This window comes from Phaethon aethereus (genome assembly GCF_964289735.1).
Source record: "Phaethon aethereus genome assembly, chromosome: 7".
NCBI lineage: Eukaryota > Metazoa > Chordata > Aves > Phaethontiformes > Phaethontidae > Phaethon > Phaethon aethereus.
In genome coordinates, this window is record NC_138583.1 from 32,843,262 (window position 1) to 32,861,438 (window position 18,177).

The 18,177-nt window shown below is 36.6% G+C and overlaps 1 protein-coding gene across 2 annotated transcripts in view; it reads left to right on the forward strand.

Moving 5' to 3' along the window:
• The window catches only part of ATRNL1 (attractin like 1), a gene marked incomplete at its 3' end in the record, with an annotated part of 538,576 nt that overhangs the window by 304,903 nt on the left and 215,496 nt on the right, over positions 1-18,177 (forward strand). The window lies entirely within an intron of this gene.

The following is an 18,177-nucleotide window of genomic DNA, read 5'->3' on the forward strand; positions in this document are numbered from 1 at the left end:
TTACCCTGGAGTTTTCATGCAGGAGAAGAAAATTTTGTTTCTTCCTCCTGTCAATGGAAGCACTAGGTTGCAGAAAGCTAGATTTTCTTTATGGTGGAATATTTAGCATAGGATAGGATATAATATTTCAGTTGGAAGGGACCTGCAAGGATAGTCTAGCCTGGACACTTCAGAGCTGACCAAAAGTTACAGCATGTTATTAAGGGCATTGTCCAAATGCCTCTAAAACACTGACACGCTTGGGACACCCACCACCTCTCTGGGAATCCTGTTCCAGTGTTTGACCATTCTCTCTGTAAATAAATGCTTCCTAATGTCAAGTCTGAACCTCCCCTGGTGCAGCTTTGAACCATTCCCACACATCCTACCACTGGGTCCCAGGGAGAAGAGATAAGCACCTCCCTCTCCACTTCCCCTCCTCATGAAGCTGTAGAGAGCAGTGAGGTCTCCCCTCAGCCTCCTTTTCTCCAAACTAGACAACCCCAGAGTCCATAGCCACTCCTCATAGGACATTCCTTCCAGCCCTTTCACCAGCTTTGTTGCCCTCCTCTGAATGCATTCAAGGACCTTCACATCCTTTTTAAATTGTGGGGCACTGAGTTGCACACAATATTCAAGGTGAGGCCACACCAATGCTAAAATCAGAGGGATAGTCACATCTTTTGACTAGCTGGTTACACTGTTTAATGTATCCCAATACTCTCAATAGTCTCAAAGTAGTAGTGCAAAAACATTTGTAAGTTGAGTGAACACATAGGATCATAGTGTAGCACCTCAAACTTTCTAGGAAGCTATTTGATGTTATGACTTAGGCTGTGTTGTTATCAACAGTCATTGGAACATAGAGTAAGAGACAACCCTCTTTGCAAAGAGCTTATACTTTTTTCTTTTTTTATTCTCTCTTTTTTGATTGTGTTTTTTTTTTATTCTAAGCAAAATTCTATCTCTATTAATATCAGTAGTTCTGTCATTAAAACCACGGCACGACTGGAGCTCTTCAATACTCATACATAAAGTCACCTTATTCTTTTGTTGTCTAAGTTGTCATAGCTGTGTTGGAAAATTTGGCCCAAATGTTTATTCTTAACTGTTTAACAAATGATTAAACTTAAATGAGATTAAACTTAGGTTATGTATACTGCTACATGTATATAGCATGATTCAGATGTTGTATACTGATAGTTGTCATATTTAATTTTGTTCTCATATATACAATATGTGATTTTTAGACAGTGATTTTTTTCCCCTTGAAGCTTCTAATCTTCATAATTTTTGGAAACAGCACTTGCTTAATGGCAATGTAATCCAGGTTAAAAAAAAAAAAACCCAAGTCTTTCTCTAATTAATTTTTCTTAGTATACTGGCACTATGAATGTTTAAATAACTTTTAAACTTTTTAAAATTGTAGATCTACAATGAATTTATATATGCTTTAAAAGTGCCAGGTAACTAGCACTTACAATTTTCCTTCACCGAAATTATAGCATACTAATGCCCAGGTTTATCTTTGAACTGGTGCTACAGAGAAAAATGTATATTATCATAGTTATTTCATTTAGGTATTTTTTTATTCAAATGAATATTATTAAGCATATTCTCCCTGTACGGGCAAGTGGTCATATATTTGTTATTACTTGCAAAATACAGATGAAAGTTTCTTTAAACTACAGTATTCAACTTATTAATATTTCATTTGAATTTGTCTCAATATTTAACTCATTACTAGTTCCGTGCAAAATTGTATTGTGATGGAACATAGCAATTCTTTGATGTCATTTCTCATGTTAATAAGGTTGTTTTATTGACATGGTTAACATATATGAACATATGAGTTTTCAGATCTAGGGGGTCTAATCTGCTTTCCGTGGTTACTCTTCTAGATGTCTGAAATATAGTATTTTTAATGTAGTCTGTAGGCATGATCCTATAAAGAACACATTCTCATATGAAAAGTTTTTGAAGTTTTCCATGTTTTATTTTTGTCATCAAAAGCATTTCTAAGACTGTATGAAAGCTCACATAAGCTGATTGATAAATACAACGTAAACATAAATAGGCTTCTTCGGATGAGCAAAATAGAAAGAAATACTTGGCAACTGGATTAAAACTCTCAGAGTTCCAGGCTCCAGTCCTGATGATTGGTTTTCCTTGAATATAATTAGAGAAACTTAGTTGTTTCTCACCCAGGAATGTTCCTTGTTTAATTTCAAAATTACATGAGTATGTATTTCTTTCTATTTTAAATGATGTGTGAAACAGTACCTAGAGTGTGGTAGCATTATGAATTGTAAATGTTTAAGCAAATCTTTATTTTCAATCTGCTATGGCACATCAGCAGCAGTTCATGTCAAATACAAATTTTCAATAACGTTCCACATAATATTTTTGTTCAATCGAGATCAGAGAACTTGTTTTTATAGGTAGCATATTTTGTAAGGTTTTGGAATGTAGTGTTACAAATAAATTGTATGAATAACATACAAGTAGAAGGCAATCTATTGTTGAAAAGAATTCTGAAGTACCTTTAAAAAACCCCCACCCATTTAGCAAATGAGCTTGCCATCTCTTTCGTAATTTTTGAAAGACAGGAGTGTTTGACTCTTTAGGTGCTACCTTCAACACGGACACAAACTACAGTAAGAAGTGAAATATAACAACAATGCAAACAAATATGAAAACGCATGCTGTTAATAGCTATGCATCCATTTATTGGTCATCCCAGTCTGTCTTCCCCTAGAAGAGGAGATACTTTACTATCCCATTCTTGTGATCTTTTAGTAATGAATTTTATCAGGCTGTTGAGGTAAGCAAATAATTTTTTTAAGTTTTTGTAGACTTCTATGTGTAGCTGAAAATCCAGAACTTTGTCCTTTTTTGAATTCTGACTTTAATGCTTGGCAAAATTGTGTCATTATTGATTCTAAATTGAATGTAGCATGGCCTCAATCCAATACAAAGCAAGAGCAAGTTGTTTGCATTGTGTAGTGGGAATGTCTCAACTTGCCCATGAATTTAGAAATTCTTTCTCTAATTTCTTTCCTAATTCATTGCTCATTGAGTAAATATTTGCTTTCCACTGCTTAGACCCCTGGCCAAGTCTTACTGAGCAGTTCATTTGAATTTAGGGTCTATTATATGTACATGTAAGAAACTAATTTTTTTATATATATCAAAATAAATAAATAAATAAATAAATAGATTGTGTCTTCCAAAATACTTTAATTGATGTTTGTCAACACTGAATTTAACTTTCCTTTTCCCATACCTATTGGTCTTTCGATTTAATTAGTTGAAATCATTTTTTCCTATGCCAAGTCCTTGAGATTCGGTAATTTTTTTTACTAGTAACAAGATTTTGGTTCTCATCTTTTTCCTACTTACATTGCTGCCTCTTAAGATATACTTTATCTAAGGCTTTGTGAACATCTGTATTTATACTTTAACTCCTGGCTGAGCTTCTGTTCTTTTCTGCCTTTTGAAAGAGCAAGAAACTGCAGATAGACTCTCTGTCACCTTATACCATCAAAGTTATTCACCTTCTGCACTGAAAGAAAATGGGAGGTATCATTCTTTTACTTCATAGCTCCAAAATGATCAGTGAAACTTTGAGCAGGAGAACACAACCAACATCCTGCCTGGCATCCCTTGACACCTTCCGCCACCCATTCCTTCCATGGATCCGTGACATTTAAAAAGAGATCTTTAAGAAAGGCTGAAGTAAGATAGTGAAATACTGCTCACTTGAGAGAGCTTGATCCTTGGAAGGAATAATACAGAATATGATGAGATGATTTCCAAAACATTATTCTTATTGGCACTATCTTTCCTGAGAAACAAACCAGAAGGAATTGGGAACATTCTCATGGGTACCAAACCTTAAATTCTGACTTAAAGAGCAGGATAACATTTGCAGGTGGGCATGGAAATTCATGTAGGAGTAGACAAAGGGCAAGATATATTTGTTTGTCAAGTAAGTTAAAGGAGTTCCTAAGTATTTCAAAGTTTAGGAGCAGCAAAGCATTTTTTAGAAGAGTCTTACACTACATAAAAAAATCAGATACGTACTCTAGGTTTTACTCTCTCATCCTTCTTTTTCCTCCAAAGACTCACAAATCTTTCTACCAGTACCTTTCTCGGTGAAATTTCACTTGTTAGTTCACTTGATGAAAAACTAAGAGCTGTCATTTTCTCCCAAAAGATTTGTTAGGCCTCTTGCATTTTATACCCAGAATTCACCCAACAGCCCATCCATGAAGTTTCAATCTGACTCTGTTTTCCTTCTTTATACAAAAAAAGATATATCACCCAGATTTACTAAATAAGAAAACTGAAGAGAATATTATTTGTTGTCTCTGCATGTTTCATATCTAAAGTATTCATTCAATCTTCTGTTGAGAATGGGTACAAGAGAATCTGCTCATAGATCATATTACTGAAAAGCTTGATAGGTTGCCTGCCAGTTTTGTAGTGGCTCAGAGGTTTTGCCTCATGAACTTCTGATTGAAAGGCACCACACTGCAGACAAAATTTGCATCCAAATGATTTCTTATTAGTTGTGTGTTGAACTTTTTGCTGACAAGATTACACTGAGGTCACTAACAAAGCTCGTACAGATGAGGTTATAAACCACACACCTTCTAGCTGAGGTATTTTAGCAAAGTATTTGTCCTTCATAAGATAAAGCAGTTGCTGCTTAGATACCCTTTGTACTATTCATTCACCCATGCATTAAAAAATTGTTATTTTTAATCCAGAAACACGCAATCACTGATGGACATACAGACGTACTCTTCCTCCCCCCATGCAGATACACACAAATACATTCATGTGCCAATGTGTCATGTGTCATTGTACACGTTTGTGGATATTGGAACAGTCAATTAATTAAAATGAAGTTTTACATCTTTCCTTACGAAAATCTCTTTTTTACATATTACTATAACTACACACTAGAAAGACCTTACATATCTTAAAAGATGACTTAGAATCTTATTTCCTGATGTAATACACTATAAGTCTCTTATAGTGAGGAAGTAATGCATGATTGCACATTTATGTAAAAATGTTTGAAAGCATGGTATTATATGTGTAAAGTGCTTGCCTAACTTTAAAGGTTAATATCATTCCTTTATTGGAATTTTCATATTTGTATATAGCATTTCATTATACAGTCAGCTGTGCCCCATTTGCCTGTCTGAAAGAACAGCATATACAAGCATAAAACCATGGAATTATCGAGCATGGTTGCTTTATACAGTGTGTGGGTGCCACATAAGTTATTGCTTCAGTTTATTAAATAAGCTTATGTTTGTTTAAAAAAACCCCACCTTTCTAGCCTTAATTTTAATATCACGGTAGTTTTATTCTCTTGAATATTCAAAGATTCTTAAAAACACACAAATGAAACTGAAATAGGACTACTTCTTAGTAACAGTAACAATTCATGTAATAGCTCTAGGCTCATTTCTATGGTAACCCTAATAAGAACAAGAAAGTTCAGTTTCGTCAGTAGTACTAATGAATGTAGACAATATGTGAATTTTAGCTGGAGCTTTTTTACTTTATATTGCAACGACACTTGCATTTTTAAAGAATTCCCTTTAGAAAAGGCAATAATGGCTTTTGGTGTATGTAATATTGTTTATGGAATAGAGCATGTTTAGTTTAGGAATATTAATATGCACAGAATGTGGTATATTCTTGAACAAGAAAGAAAGAAAATGAATACTTTGTTTCTTCTATATGTTTTAATGTGGGTGAGGGACCACCAATAGTAGATGTAAGGTAACCAAGAAATATTAATACATATAATTAAAGTACCCCAATGGGTAATATTATTCATTTGTGTAGGTGTCTACAGGATTATATGGTTTCCATTTAAAAGTTGTTAACCTCACAGATCACTTTTATTTTTTGGTAGATTCCTGTCTGTTGCTTAGCTAATATCTTACACATCTATATGTACTTACTCATAGACTGTGTGAGTAATCCTACTGAAGTCAAAGGAGCTATTCATAGGACCAGAATCTCAACTTGTTATATTGTTCAAGCTCTTCTGAGCTCAATAGAGCTATGACTGCTTATTTCACCTGTGAATCTAGTTTTATTGAGGATAACTGGGGCATTTATTTTAGGCTGACATTTTCTGCATTCTCTCCAACCTAAAATTTAGGTTCCTTTCTGAATGAACCTTTCAGGTGATATGCCTAGTTAGTTGACACTAGATCTTGCCTCAGGACTCCCTCTGCAGTCAGTATGAGAGACAACTCCAAATTACAACTCATCCCACACAATTTTCGCAGTGTTCACTTATATACTCTGATACTTGCGGGGGGGCTGACATGTTGTTAACGATATAAATAACCCAATGAGTCAAATCTCCTATACTGTTAATCTTTGCTTTAATTTTGTAAAATTGAGGTTGCATTTTTAATACTGTCACTTCATAAAAATAAGCATCTGATTGATTCCTATATTAGCACTGCTCATATAATACTTATTCTCTATAAAAAGAAATATGTACCAGTGACAGACTCAATATATACTGGAAAGATTTAGTTTGGGGTGAGTTAAATAAAGTTGATCTAATGTAGATATCTCAAAACACCATACAGTGTTAAGAGCCTTCCATGAACAATTACCATAAGACTAGGAGCATGAGATTGTAGAGCCCATCTTAGTTATTGATGGCTATATCTCCTGCCAGAGGAATTTATCTCAGGAGGTAATCCTAGCTGTCTTGTGTGATCTCTGCTTATGAATTGCCATCTTTAGTAGGAATTCATCATGACCTGACTGTATAGAGTTGATACAAGTTTTGTTTGGGCCCCACACAGTTCCAAAACTCTGGGCCCTTTAGGGGGATGGCATGGCCTACGGAAGCAGAGATCTGTTGGAATGGTGTTAAAGTAGTATAGAGACTGGAGGAAATTAACTATACCAAGAAAATTACTGGGGAGGCAGAGAGAAGACAGAAGCCAAATTATGCGTCAAGAGAAAACACTCCTTTGAAAACACTATAAGTAGACAATAGAAACCTTGAAGCATGGGATGGATATGTTGTAAGGCAAAAAGTAGTGATCTGGTTTCCTTTGCAGACCTTCCCTTCCTTTATCAGTTTCATCTTAAAATCATCTTGTTGAAAGGAGAATTGAAGAACATTATATTATCCTTTATCTTGTCTCTTGAAGTTGTCCTTCTTTAAAACTCATAAAGGTATATAATTTTCTTATATATTGTACTACCATATTTTTTGGCAGGATGAGGGACAAGATAATTTTTTAAAATTTTTTTTCTTACTTTTTTCTTTTTTTTAATTGACTGAAAAAAATCTGTAAGTTGGAAGTACAGAGCTGGCTCTTGGCTTTACCTTTCCTGGTGACCAGGTTTGAAACAGAAACAAATAAAGCCAAATCAGCTATTCAAGGATGCACACCTGAGCTATGACAATTCATTTCTACCTCTAGTACCTCTAGTCCTTTTGTTCTTAAAGTAAGTGCACGTGAACATGTTTTTTTAAAACAAGTGCATGTAAAAGACACTGGAAATCATTATGTGTGTGTAGATAAAACACCCACTTTTAGCTAACACAAGCCATTTATGAATGCTTGGTAATAGATCTGTCTGTTTCTTCATTCGACAAAAATTCAGAAGGTAAGGAAGGCAAGAGATGACAATAGATTTTGCAAGGAAAATTGTGGGCTACTTCTCTTTGTTAAAAAAATAAATAAATGAGGGAAAACATAAACTGTGTAGGTGTTTTAATTATATGTACATATGACCAGGAGAAGAAAATTGTTCACTTCTCTTAACATAATAACCAAAGTTCCTTCTTGGATTTGCATAGTATAGTTAGCCTGAAGAATCCCAAAAGGCAATAATCAAAACAAATTAAGTTCATTATATGTGATTCCTGGGTGTATGCATAGAAGTAAGCTTGGATGTAGTTATTAGTGCTGATAACAGTACTTTAAAATTAATAGTTGTTGTATTCTGTTCAGTAGAATGTATTATCGAAGTTGAGCTTTCTAAATATTAGTATAAAATACTGCTGGAGATAATACTAATGTTATAATGGACTATATTAATTCCTGCTGTCTGTCACAGATCTGGTTAAATCTTGCAAGTGTACTAGGTTAAGCTTGAATGCTAACGGGAAGGTAAAATTAAAGTTATTTAAGAGAAAGAGGGAACTGGCCAAAATGAAAAAGACTGCCTGAGGCAACTAGCCACTTGGCAGAGCCTAAGGAGCCTTTGAGCTGTATGAGAGGTTTCCATGGGACTACTTGTAAACATAAGAGCATTAGGAGAATTTTTAGCAAACTACCTGTCAGCAAAAAGCAGCAGAGAGTGAGAAAGACAATTCTTAGTGGGGCCCTGGGAAGAAGCCAGATAGCTTCTTTTGAATTTCCAAGAAGAAAAGTAATTTGGATTTGTTTCCACAGTGCTAGAGGAATGACGATGGTGAATATGTTCTTTGTAAATAAAGAGGATTGCACCAAAATAGATGATTCATTTTTGTCTCCTTACAAAAACAGAAGAGCAGGTGTTGAATATTGGCCCAAAGTGGTAAGACTCTTCTTTATGTTTGTATTTCCTCTGTTTGCAGTATAGTGTCAATTTTTTTCCCTATTAAAGCACAAACAAATCGTCCATTCCCCAAAGCCCCGTGAGAAAGAAGTGAGTGGATTTAGGGGCAAACAACAAAAATGCTTAGAAAGTTGGAAGAACTCTGCTGTGACAAGAGAGTGAAAAGGTATGAGGATTTCAGGTAAGAGCTCTTTAAGGGAAATGCAAATGCTCCTCGTTAGTTCCTCCTTAGCTTTTCTCAGAGTTGGGAGCAATTTTAGTGGCACTGGGTAGACAACTTTAGCCAAGGTGAGTCACCTACAACAGGGAAAGCATAAGGGAAGCTAAGTCAAAATCGTCCTTCCTCCAGAGAGCAGGGAAGCAACTCAGAGTCGAAGCCTAGAAGGCATATGTAGTTCCTCTCTCTATTCTGCTTCTCCTTTTTACCTAAAGGTCTGTTTATTTACTGTTGAATGTTAATCATGTCTTTTAAAAGTATATTAAATTATGGTAACAATAATTTTGATTGCTCGTAATGTATGGAACATTTGCTACTGGTCTATAGAGAGCTGACGTCAATATTGTTGGTGTTTGTTCACAAATATATCTACTTCCACAAACATCCAACTTCTCCTTGCAAATATATTTTTTTTTTCAGAGCTGATTTTTAGATGCATTTCTGTATGTGTGCAATTGAGTAGCAGTAAAGAGGGATTAACATCATGCCTGAATCTACGCCAAAATGTTTGCCATTTACTATCCATTTTGCCCAGCATGGATAGTACACACCTTCTAAAATAACCACATTGATCTTTGCCTCTCTTACAGTTAGTGTTGATAATATAGACAATTATTCTTTCTTTCTTAGGAAAAAAAAAAAAAATCGAAGGCACTGAAGTTTGTTATATATGGACAGTTCCCTGCTAAGGTCAGAGTTTTAATAATTTTCAATGCAAAGAGAATGCAATGATCAGTGCAACTGGAAATTATGTAACTTCACCAACTTATTTTTTCAGTGCCTGCACTATTAATTCTCAGCAGAATGTGTCCAGTGCCATGAACGTCACTGTTGCTGCTGCCAACAAACTCTATGCGAAATTTCTCCACTTTCTGTAGATATTTGTACATACAAACGTTCCTTGCTGCCACCCCTCTGAGCTGTGCAGTTCATCTGGGCACCTTCTAGACCTCCCCCCCTTCTCTGGGTAGAAGGAAATAATAAGTGGGTACATGGTGACAAAACTGGCATATCTTAGAACCGTTTGGGTTGTAAGGGACATTTTAAGGTCATCTAGACCAACCCCCCCTGCAATGAGCAGGGACATCTTCAACTCAATCAGGTTGCTCAGAGCCCCGTCCAACCTGACCTGCAATGTTTCCAAGGACGGGGCATCTACCACCTCTCCGGGCATCCTATGCCAGTGTTTCACCACCCTTGTTGTGAAAAATGTCTTTCTTCCTTCCAGTCTAAATCTACCCTCTTTTAGTTTAAAACCATTAACCCTTGTCATATCGCAACAGGCCCTGCTAAAAAAAGCCTGCCCCCATCTTTCTTATAAGCCCCCTTTAAGTACTGGCAGGCTGCCATAAGGTTTCCCTGGAGCCTTCTTTTCTCCAAGCTGAATAACCCCAACTCGCTCAGCCTGTTCTCAGAGGAGAGGTGTTCCATCCCTCTGATCACTTTCGTGGTTTTTCTCTAGACTCTATCCAACAGGTCCATGTCTGTCTTGTACTGAGGGCTCCAGAGCTGGACACAGCACTGCAGGTGGGGTCTCACCAGAGAGGAGCCCAGGGGCACAATCACCTCCCTCAACCTGCTGGCCATGCTGCTTTCGATGCAGCCCGGGATACAGCTGACCTTCTGGGCTGCGAGCTCATGTTGCCAGCTCATGTCCAGCTTTTCATCCACCAATACCCCCACGTCCTTCTCGGCAGGGTTGCTCTCAATCCCTTCATTCCCCAGCCTGTATTGATACTGGCGGTTGCCCTGACCCAGGGCACTTGGCCTTGTTAAACCTCATGATGTTCACATGGGCCCATTCCTTGAGCTTGTCCAGGTCCCTCTGGATGGCATCCCATCCCCCAGGTGTGTCAACCACACCATTCAGCTTGGTGTTGTCTGCAAGCTTGCTGAGGGTGTACTTGATCCCACTGTCTGTGTCATCGATGAAGATATTAAAGAGTACTGGTCCCAATATGGACCCCTGACGGACACCACTCGTCATGGATCTCCATCTGGACACTGAGTCGTTGACTACTCTTGATGCAACCTTCCAACCAATTCTTTATCCACCCAAAAGTTCACTCATCAAATCCATATCTCTCTGATTTAGAGAGAATGTTGTTGTGGGGGACCATGTCAAAGGCCTTATAGAAGTCCAGACAGATGACACCCAAAGCTCTTCCCTTGTCCACTGATGTGGTCACTCCGTCATAGAAGGCCACTAGGTTGGTCAGGCAGGAATTGCCCTTGGTGAAGCCATGCTGGCTATCGCAAATCACCTTCCTGTCCTCCATGTGCCTTAGCATAGCTTCTAGGAGGATCTGTTCCATGATCTTCCCAGGCACAGAGGTGAGGCTGACATGTCAGTAGTTTCCCAGGTCCTCCTTGCTACCTTGTTTTAAAATGGGTGCAATGTTGTCTTTTTTTCATTCTCCAGGGACTTCACCTGACTGCTATGACTTTTTAAATATCATGGACAGTGGCTTGGCAACTGCATCAGCCAATTCCCTCAGGACTCTGGGATGCATCTCATCAGGTCCCATAGACTTGTGTATGTTCAGGTTCCTCAGGTGGTCTCAAAGCCTGATTTTCTTTTACAGTGGGAGGGACTTTGCTCCTCCAGTTCCTGTCTTGCAGTCCATCCCCTCAAGAGGTGTGGTAAGAGGGACCACCAGTGAAGACAGAGGCGAAGAAGTCATTGAGTACCTCAACCTTCTCCTCATCCATTTTTACCAGTCTGCCAGTCTTGCTCATCAGTGGGGGTACGCTTTCTTTCACCTTCCTTTTCTGTCTGACATACCTGTAGAAGCCCTTCTTGTTACTTTTTGCATCCCTTGCCAGGTTCAGCTCCAGCTGCGCTTTCGCCTTCCTGACCCCATCCCTACACAACCAGGCAGCATCCCTGTGCTCATCCCAGGATACCTGTCCCTGCTTCCACTGTCTGTGCATTTTCTTCTTGCCCTTTAATTTGCCCAGCAGGTCTTGACTCAGCCATGCTGGTCTCATGCCTTCCTTTACTGATTTCTTACACATGGGGATTGAGAGCTCTTCCGCTCTACGGAAAGCATCCTTAAAGATCTGCCAGCTCTGTTCTGCTCCCTTGTCCCTGAGGGCAGGTTCCCAGGGGGTCCTATTGACTAACTCCATGAAGAGCTGGAACTTTGCTTTCCTAAAATTCAGGGTCCTTTCTGTGGTGCATGTGTATGGTTATTTCCCGAGCAACCTGCAAATGCAAAGTAACAGTAGAACCTCAGGCTGGAAAAAAACCCAAAACCCCTTCAGAAGAAAACATGGGTGTACAACACAGTCTACAAAAAGCCATAGTTACTCTTTCTCAAGGATAAAATGATGCAATGTTTATACTTCCTGAAGCTATAGTTTTTATTGCTGTAACAGTTCAGAAACAATAGTTGAGAGTTAGTGTGACCTGATATAAACTAATCTCATTACATTCATTTTCAACAGATAATTAATATTTAACATATAACCTTTGGCTTTCCTTTTATCTTCAAGTATTGACAGAAGTCACATAAAAACATACTATGTGTGGAAAAAATGCTTTGAAATGCAAAATTTAATTAAAATTAATGTAGTGTTATTTTAGGACAGTTGGATAGTAGCAGAAGTACTATAGGGAATATGAATATTTGAACAGACCATTATTTTTATCCATGCTGTTCAATTTATATACAAGTAATTTCTCGAAAACAGAATACCATCTGATATTTTGGTTGGAATTTACTGCATTGAGTGCACCATGGCAGTTGAATTGTAACATCAGCAAATTACTCTAGACTGCTTTAGCAATCAATTGACCCACTTATAATTAACAAAAAAGAAACCACAATGAACCCTGTAGCTTGAGCTTTTTTGGTGTTCTGTGCTCCACATACATTTTGAAAATCCCAGTTAATTAGACTTATCATATCTAAATAGCTGTAGTTTCTTAGTCTGTTAAATTTGTTCAGCCATGGCCAGAAATACTACTGGAGGAGGCAGGCAGGCAGGCAGGCAGGAAATATTATGTCCTGGTCAGGAGAAGTTTGGGTTTGGAAGACTGTCATTTGCTTCCTGGTGTTGTAGGTGCCTTTGGGCTTCGCTTCACTGTCCCGGCCATCAGTTTCCCCATCTGTAGAACAGACACAATTGTATAGGTCATCTTTATATGCTTTTCATTAAAGATGCTGTTGCTATTATCTGGGGGGCCTATTTTCATTAGTGTATTGTTTTATTCCCCAATAGTCCTGTTTGTCCCTAGGCAATTTATTTAGGCATCTGTCCATTTGGGAAATGGACACTGGATGGCTCTCTTAATTGTTGTCTGGGTGCTTTGCCGCTAATCAGAGACACAAACATGTGAAATACAGTCTGTTATTTTAATATATTTCAATATTTGATAGTAAATATTATGAAAGTATGAAATATCTCATACGTATTTCATTTTCAGCTTAATTAAAACTAATCACCCATTTCTTAGGGTTTTATGCTTTCTAAGTATGTTAATAATGTACAATACTGATTCTGCACTACTTTTTACCTACCATAATAATTTATGTCTTCACAAAGGCAGTAATAAAATATTTCCAGAACAGTGGGAGCACATTACAAAAATACCATACCCATGCATATGTGACCCACATACAAGTATCAGACACACGACAGTTTGACTTAGTACCCTAATGGTGTTTGTTAGTAATATTCCTGAACTTGTCCTCTTCCCCATTCACACGGAAAGCAAGTCCACATTGTTAATGTTGTTAATGACTAAAGCAACCACGCATGAAATGTCGAAGTTTCACCCCCAGTTAGAGCATCCAGTGTACTGTAAGCTCATAAGAGAACAATGAACATAAATCATTTCAGTAGAAAGGGAGGAAAAGAGGAGCCAGAGAATTATGGTCAGTAAATTTCCAGAAACATCCTTCAACAAAAACTAAGCTGTTTGTAAGCACCTATGAAAAAAGAAAGATTAAAAGCCTCGATGTTTTTTCATGAACCAAATCACCTGAAAATAATATGCTTTTCTTCCAAGGTAGGATAAAAGTCCCTTTGAATGGAGGGGAAAGCGTCTGATGCTTGCACATTTGGCATTTTAAAGGCTTTTAAAAGTCTCTTTTATATATTAATAGGTAAGGCAAGGAAGCATTGTCATGATTATATAGCTGTGGAATAGGTGCAAAACATCATAAAAACGTACTTAGATGTTCATTGTCAGTAAAATGAGGTATTAGCTACATGTTGACTGTGGTTAACTGCATTAACTACAGGTTAACTTCAAAGATTTATCCTAGCTCTAGAACTTGTCAGTGTTTTTATTAATGACCTAAATTATGTAATTAGAGAATATATCTATTAAATTTGCAGATACTAGAAGCTAGGGCACAGGCGTGTTGCAGGCAGGATTAGACTTCAAAATAATCTTTACAAATTGGAGAGAATATCCATATGGGTGAATGCAATTTTCTTACCTGGTAGAAATAATGATCTTCACAGAAACAACATGTGGAAAAAGCTGACTGTGCTACAATTCTTCAGAACTGATCAATGGCTTAGAAAGGTTCACAAGCTGAATGTAAGTCAACAGCAACCAAGTTACAAAAAAAGAATATATTACTGACTTGCATTGGTAGAAGTAGTAACTCTAAGGCATCTAATTCTTATGCTTTCTTGAGTATGGCCTTAACTGGAGCATCATGTCCAGTTTTGACACTTCAGTTCAAAAAGTGTATGGAACATTTGGAAATGTTTAGAGGCGAGCAACTTGGAAGTATGGCTGTCTATAGTTGTATAGTGTAAAAGAGGAACGTGGAGGGATGTGATAACAGCCTTGAAATTAGACAATGGAATAATGCATTTGCTGTATCTGTCATAGAAACGACATGAAGTGAGGCACCTGTGTTGCTGCAAAGAACATTCAGGTGACATGATGAAAAATAATAATTTATAACGATTAGGGTAACGTCGTTCTGGAATAGATTGTCTTAGAGATTCCAGAGACACTGTCATTGAAAGTCTTTAAGGGTAGGGTAGTCAAATACAGGACAGAAATTAGAAGACATAGATATGACTTTGCAGGGGTGTGTTGCATAGATATGTCTTTGAGGTTTCTTTTAACCATATGATCTTATGATTAAAAAAGCCCACTTCATGTTGAAGTCAGGTAAAGCTATTTTTATTTATCGTAGAATTACAGAATGGTTTGGGTTGGAAGGTACCTTTAAAGATCATCTAGTCCTACCCCTGCTGCGATGGACAGGACATCTTTCACTAGAGCAGGTTGTTCAAAGCCCCATACAACCTGACCTTGAACACTTCCAGGGGTGGGGAATCCACAACTTCTCTTAGACTGCCTACTGCTAGGTGATATGAAATTACGATAACAAAATATATAATGTTATATAATTATATAATATGTAATTATATAATTAGTATCTCATTAAGTATTTAGTTGCTAATATCTTATATTATTTAAATTAGTTACTATTAATAAAAGATACTCATAATTATAAAATAATAAAATATTCACTATTATGAAATATATGATTATTATATATAATAGTAGAAATAATATACAAAATTATGATTTCACAGTTTATGCCTACCTTTCAATCAAGTAGTGTTTAGTTCATAAACTGGTTTTGGTGGTGCTTTCTTTTTCTTAGCTCAGCATGATTCAACGTCTTATAGGTCCTTGAAAGATAACAATTTTGAAACGTTGAAAGTGCTGGGTATAGTACCTGCACTTCCTCAATAAAGACTATTTTAAAATCTACATGAGTTTGATATTTATGCTTTCATTACAAAACTATGTCCCAAATAATGATAAAGGCAAGTAATTATCCAGAAGTTCAGTTGTTTTTCCACTGAAAATGCTTTTAAGTGGCAGCGTTCTTCTTTATAAATCTTTTATACATAAATGTAGCCTTTGATGTTATTGATGTCATGCACCATGGTTAAAACTTGCAAAATCTCAGATACTAGAAAATTAGGGTCAAAACTAGCCCCTAACATTTCATACCATCTAAGGTCATATCCATAATGTCTATGCAACTGACTTATTGATCCACCGTGTGATTGATTTCTTTTTTTCCATGTTGACTACTATTTGTATTTTTTGGTTTCATGATTTGAGATTAATTAATTGTTCTGGACCTAGCAACTCTTTTGTTCTGCAGTTCTACTGGCTTCTATGTAACAGTGGCAAGCAAGGCAAGGTAGCTTAATTGAGATTAAAATAAAAAACTGTACACAGATGAGAAATTGAGCAGGTATTTTGTTGTTTTTTTCCTGTAATACATATTTTTGCAATTATTCTGGTTCTTTTAGCTGAAGCAGTTTCACCAGTCTTTTAAAATACACACATACACATTTTTTTACAACAGCGTTGTTTAGCTCATGTACAGAATTCTATCAAAGGTCGAATACTCCATCTTTGTGAGTCATTCTTCTTGCTTTCCTGTATCCTATGACAGATAATTTACCTATCCCATAGATGGACAATATATTATATTTCCACTACTTTCAGAATGGCTTGTTGCTGGCTAAATTTAAGCATATTTTCTTCCTTTATATAATTAAGAATCTACGTACAACCTTTGGCTTTCCTTTTATCTTGAATCATTGATACAAATTACATAAAGTCATACAATTTGAGCAAAAATGCTTTGAAATGCAGAATCTAATTAAAATGAATATAGTGTTAATTTAGGACATTGGTGCTGTTGAAATATAGTGTTTGCGACATCATCAGTATTTCAGTATGCTATTAGTTTTTACATATTGTTTGTTCCTTAAAAGTGGGTTTGGGTAGAAATTTGGATCAAGCACAGTGTGACACAAGAGCAAAATTATAGCTTTATTAAATTGCTTTAAACTCTTTTACCAATTGAAATGCATGCAAATAGCAAATGAATAAAACACCTACAATTTGCTTTTCATTTTGGTTTTTGTACGTCTACTTATAAGACTGTTATTAATTGGAAATAATACTATGGTGTTTGGTGTTACCAAACACCTTTTTTGACAAAGATATTTATCTACAGGATGAAAATCTCACTTTTAGTGAAAGGTAAGCAGCTTCACTTAGATTAAACTTTTTTGATGGAAGAGGCAAGTAAGTATATATTTCTAACATAAAGAAATAAGGTGATTTAGCTGGATTGCTAGCAAAATAGGGTATAAAGAAATACAGTCTAGCATCCCAGCAGTAAATAGTTTTTTTTTCTAGTAGTTTATACAGTCAAAAATTCACTGTCAACCCGTATAAAATTCTCATTCATAGCTAAGACATATGAAGAGAGTTTATACCCTTCTATTTTGCTAGCATCTCAGGTCAGTCTGCTATCATAATTTTGAAAAGTTTACACTATCTTTGAAGGTTCTTTCTCTAATCCAAATATTTTACGGGATGCTATTTCTGCTACCGGCTTGAGCATTGGCTTTGCTTTTTCATTGCATCCAACTTCCTAAACTCTCTAAGTGCCCATCTACTGCTCAATCCTGCAGTGTTCCTACATCCAGTACAGATATTCGTAGTTTATGGGACTTCTCACTCCAAGAGCAAGGGAAATATTGTCTGTTTGGTTTTGAAATTCCTTTCTTCTCGTTTGATTCTTTCCAACATGAGCTGCGGGATGTATCTGTCTGAAAATACTAGTTTTGCTTCTCTCCCCATAATGGAGGGAGGCTTCAGGCAACCAGTTGTCATGCAGCACTTTTGTACTATTTTGCTCTGTGTCTTCCAGGTGGGAAAGTAGTATAAGTGTTTACAAAATGTTTCTCTGATAGAGATTCAGCTCCTTGTAGGCTTAGTCCCTCAATGGGACTTGGCCCTCTATTAGCAGTTTGGGGTGGAATTAAGTTTCAAAAACCAGTTGAAGAACCTACTTGAAGCTGCAGTCTGTCAAAAATGTTAGTGGTATTTGTAGGAAATCAATTGCATTTTATACATTTCATATGAAAAACATTGACTTGGTGCACGCATTTGTTCCGTATGAAAATTCTTCCCTATTTTACTCAGGGCAGTATTTTCCCCAGAGTTCATATTAAGACCTAGCTTTACCTACTCATCAGTGCCCTCATATTACTGTCATAAAGAAATCAGATACAATAAAGATTTTCAAACTATAGGTAAACAGTCTTCTGAATAAAGTATTAGTTATAGCCACTTAATTCTGCCTTGTGGGATAAGGAAACCTGTAATATTGAGAATAGAAATTACGTGTCTTTCTCTAGCTTACTGTAATAAAATGGCACAAATGGGTGATGAGCAAACAAGGAATGCAGGCATAAGTCCACCTACATTTAATGCTTTTTCTACATGTTCTAGGTAAAATTTTGAATTGATAAAATTGCTAGAAGGGAAATCCTATAGAAAGTCTTTTCAG